Source organism: Gadus macrocephalus, chromosome 12 (genome assembly GCF_031168955.1).
Source record: "Gadus macrocephalus chromosome 12, ASM3116895v1".
Lineage (NCBI taxonomy): Eukaryota > Metazoa > Chordata > Actinopteri > Gadiformes > Gadidae > Gadus > Gadus macrocephalus.
The window spans coordinates 17892143-17896880 of NC_082393.1; the positions used below are offsets into that span (position 1 = coordinate 17892143).

General features: G+C 43.7%; 1 long non-coding RNA gene across 1 annotated transcript; it reads right to left on the minus strand.

Annotated features, from left to right (window-relative positions):
• Positions 1 to 3556: 3556 nt before the first annotated feature.
• LOC132469989 (uncharacterized) lies at positions 3557 to 4466 on the minus strand. The gene is made up of 3 exons (XR_009528542.1): positions 4306 to 4466; positions 3922 to 4123; positions 3557 to 3823 (listed from the first exon to the last, which is right to left on the minus strand). It is a non-coding gene; the product is annotated as an uncharacterized LOC132469989 (long non-coding RNA).
• Positions 4467 to 4738: the final 272 nt, after the last annotated feature.

The following is a 4738-nucleotide window of genomic DNA, read 5'->3' on the forward strand; positions in this document are numbered from 1 at the left end:
GCTTGCACTGCCTCTCGACGACCCCGCGGTCGCTAGTCTCGGTCCGGAACTTCCCAAGAACGTCGGGGTCACCAATTTGCTGAGTTCTTCAAGGAAAGTGATTGAATCCAAAGGAATAGCTTTAAAGAGACTTTATTTGTATAAAGTATTTTCGGTATGGTAAACTGATACTCTGAAGCAAAGAGAGATTGAAGATGTATTCTAAACACGTGCTGAGCGACTCCTAGCTGATCAAAAACATAAACCCATCTATGTCTAATAGCTGCCGAGAAGTTTCTGAAGACAATGCTCGATCTGTAGGCTGTTATGGTCTGAACAGCGCGGTCCGGAAGTAGTGGGGGGAGCCGATGTGAGGTAACCCTCGGTTTTCTCGCCTGGTCTGTGGTGCTGCCTTCTGTGGCTAAAGTATTTATTACAGCCTTCAGTAAGGTCTTGCTCCCCTTGTGGCTATGTATGGTATTTACGGCTTATATGTTTGGTCCTGCTTCATTGGGTCTATGTGTGGGTAGCTTAGATTCTTAAAATACGTAACACCATGATTCGCGCATTTTAATGGTGAGCGGTCTGAGGCAGCTTTTTGAGATGTACCAGTTAGGTGTCACTTGCTGGGTGACAGTGACTATCCATGCAAGAAGTGGCTCTAGACACCCTACCTCAATCCACAACCGGGAGCACAGTTAAAGCCTATGGTGCAGGTTAACCGGAAGTTTCGATTAATGGGTACATAAAGCACTCAAAATATGTACTGCACTCATGAAATGTCTCCAAAATTGCGTTAAAGTCCAGTTTTTGTCGTTTTTTGTGGTAACGGGTGTTTTCTAACGTCGTTCGGTGGTGACGTCACGGTAGGGAGTCGTGGTGGAAGGTAGCCTCAGCCTAGTACTAGAACTATGGCATCTAACTGGGATGAGGAAGAGGTGGCAAGAACCACAAATTACATTTATGATGGCCCACAGCCGTATAATTTCGAGCCTGTTAGACGTGAGGGGGCGAATGAGGAATTGCCGAGGATTGATGGCCGTCAAAGCCAATTAAATTCATGGTCAGAGGAGAATGGGTGGAGAGTTGGTGAGGTGTCCTGGTGAGTTGCTATCATTTAGCAATGCAGCAACGAGCGCTTGAGCTATCCCCCCTCCCCGGATAAACCCTACGTTTAGTTATCCCACGTTTTGATGGTTGCCTAATAGCTCCAGTAACTACCGGTACATATTTTGCCTAGTCTTTATTTCTAAGCTTTTACATATTCCTCCGGTGAAAGTGTTGTTGCAAACGTACCCGGTAGCCGCCGATCACGTAGGCTGGTCATGAATTCAGCGGTGATTATTTTCGATTCTACTCCTCGTGATTGATTGTCATTGACACCATCAGGGTACCGCTTACAGAGAGAGGGAGAGTAGTAAGCGTGTCTGTGTCGCTGTGTTTGGCAGGTGTTTGTGTGGGCGGTGCCGTCCTATGGAATCTGTGGTGGAGAGCTTGTGCTGTAGGGAAGTGAGTGCGTTTTGGTCGCTGGTCGAGAAGCTCAGCCCGAGACCAGCAGATGTGACATGCCTCACTCAGCATCCAGGATTTGATGCATGCTGCCTGAATCCGTTTGTGCTTAAGATACCGTACACACATTTCAAGCAGGATCATGGTCCCCTTCAAGCCAGCACGCACGAGTATGTTAATTGTTTGTTACTTTAGCATTCTTTTTATAGAGTCCTATGAACCAACTTAAACAGTTATAGGCGACTAGAGATGTGTTGCATAGACAATAAACATGCATGAATTTTTTTTATTTTCCAACCTATTTCCCTAGGCAATACCGGTACACTGCATACAGGCAGGCTATACGATGGGCTTATGGAGTTCTTGGCCTGCATATAAGGAAGCCTCTACCCTCCTGTCTGGTTTCAGCCATCAGGCAACAATTTCAGAGTGGTGACCAGACCTATCATGGCTTTCAATGGCCTCGTTTGGATGAAGAATAAAAACCATATTGGCACGTACAACATGAATACAATTATTTTTCAGTTCAAGAATTAACTCATGCTAGTTGTGTTGCGATCGCTCAACCGCCTTTAAAATGTTATAAAATACACAGAACATGTGAATTCATATAAAAACAGTTTATTAGGTCATCCCAAGTAATGGGGATCGATTACTGAAAAAAGGGACAGGTTGAAAGGCCTGATAAAGTAAACAAATCAAGAAAAAAAGGGTTAGGCACAAAGAAACCAACATAAAATAATCTTGCAATAGTGTGGTCTTACCTGAGGGTCAGCACTCACACAGCACATTCTCTCACTCACTCACGGACACATACATGCAATGATATCACATAGAGCAGACGCATAGTGATCCAAGAGAAAAGCGCACACAGAGGTCCCTTTCGGATTCTTACAATTTTTTTTATGAATTATGGGGCAAATGGAGCTGTAATGGAATGATTTGTGCACACAACTAAGTAAAAAACCCAAGCAATAAAAACAAAACATGCGACATGCAGTGAGGCGGTAACCATGGTGATGCTGATAAAGGAATGAATGGGTTACAGCCAAAAATAACCAAGAGACAATGTTAGTCGACAGATGTTAGGGTCAGCGCAAGGGGTTAAAATGTAAGGTTATAATAAACTTCCTGGAACAATCAAAAAACCCAAGCAATAAACAGCACACAAAGAGAAAACAAAACATGCGGCATACAGAAAACCACCACCAAATAAAATAACATATACTTACTATATATACATATATACATACTCACAACTAAATGATTGGCCTGTGTGGGAAAAAAACTATGCTAATTCAATTTTTTGTAGCGTGACTGCTCCTTGGGAATTTGTTCGAAGGATTTGGCGATGGGGGCGGGTGCACAGGCTGACAAATTGGCGCTAACCTCTTGAAGAGCCTTGGGTGAATCCATGTAGCTCTCCCGAAGAGCCTCGATTAATGACGTTGCATAACCTGCAGACATAATAATGATAAAATACTGTATAAAGATCGATGTCACAGATGTCTTGTGCGCAAATGTCAAAATATGATAGAACTGCATGACACTGCCTACCGTATGAGGCCTTCTCTTTGATGGGCACAACTACCCAGGCACCTTTTCTGAAACGTGGATATCGCACGCTATACCTCTCCAAACCATCGCTTCTTCGTGCGGTCTCTCTGTTTGCATTATGGTTGTAATGCAGCGCCGCTAAGAGAAGCCTACAGAATAACACATTTGAGAACACTTTCGAAACCTGGTGTATGTATGATCAAATACGGCATTGTTATTCCATTGGACAGCACTGACCTGCTATACATGCCCTGGTATGAAAACCCAGTGTGCTTGGGTGCGAAGTGCAGGATCAGGGAGTGGAAGGCTTCAAGGGAGTAAGTCTGGTGCTGCGGAGACAGCTGTCGAACATCCTTCAGTAAGGATGTCCTTGTGATGATACCCTCCAGTTTTACTGCTGCCATTGAGCCTGCAAGAGACCAAGATAGGTAGGCACCCACACAGCAGACATACAAATAGACATATTTTTTCTCATTATAAATTCATTATAAATCCACAAGATATTAGACTGTTATAGCAACTAATGTGGATAGGAGGATGCACTGATCACTTGCAATGAGCAATGTGGGCAGACAGTCAGGGCTATTCGATTTTAGTAAGATATTCTGATTTTCTAATCAGATATGGCCTGCAGTGTAAACAAAACCCTACCTGCTCTATTTTAACAAATGTTCCTTCCTGCTGCACAATTCTACTATCTGACTTCTCACAACAGGCCGGACAGATGGCAAACAGGGCCATGAGCTCCTCTTGGCAAACAATGAATTTGTCAATGCCACTACAACAAAAAAGAGGGGGGGGGGGGTGTCAGTCAAACTACAGATGCACGAAAATGAAAATTCAAAGTTGGTCTATGTTGGCTTTAAATTATCTCACTTTTGGTGGGGGTCACAAGTTTGAGATGGCTCCTCACACAACACCTCCTCATCCTCCTCAGACATCTGGTCTCCTGGTACCCATGATGCATCACTGATGACAGAGAGATCATCTTCTCCATCCGTTGGGTCAGGACTAGTGAGGGGGGTGAAAGTTTGTGTCCCCATGCTGACCATCTTGGGCTTCAGGTTCACTTGCACAGCTGTGGCAGAGTCAATAAACATACCCAAACAGATGACAATCATGGCAAATCTAAGCGGTTATGTTTTGATCTAGGTTATGTATTAATTTTAGCAATGTGTTTGGAAATTTCCTGCATGCATATAATTTGGCAACGTATGTTTTAGACAGCATATCAACCACTAAAAAAATAACAAGATTTACCGTGAGACCTTCCAAGGGGCTTCAAAATACATTGTGTCCCAGTGTCACAAGTGGAGTAGGGCAAGGGGTCCTCTACCGTAGCAGCATTGACACCGTCCGTGGTCTCACACGGTGAGGCATCTGTCTACATCTTGCGTAAATAAATTAGCGTCAGCGACACAGTCACGTCCTATACATATGAAAGAGGACCGTAATAGTCACTTTCCATCAGGAAAAGGGCAATTAAATCCATCAACTAAATAGAACGCACACACACTGTTGTGAAAGTCGCTTGATGAGCGCCACTGATCCAAACACTAGCCATGGCGCTTTCTAGTTAGATATGACAAGCTTTTGGACATTTACTTCAGGACAATTTTGTTTTGGTTCATATTCATGAATCACGAAATGTTCTTTTCTAATGTCAGACTGATCATGAGTCATGAAGGTAGTG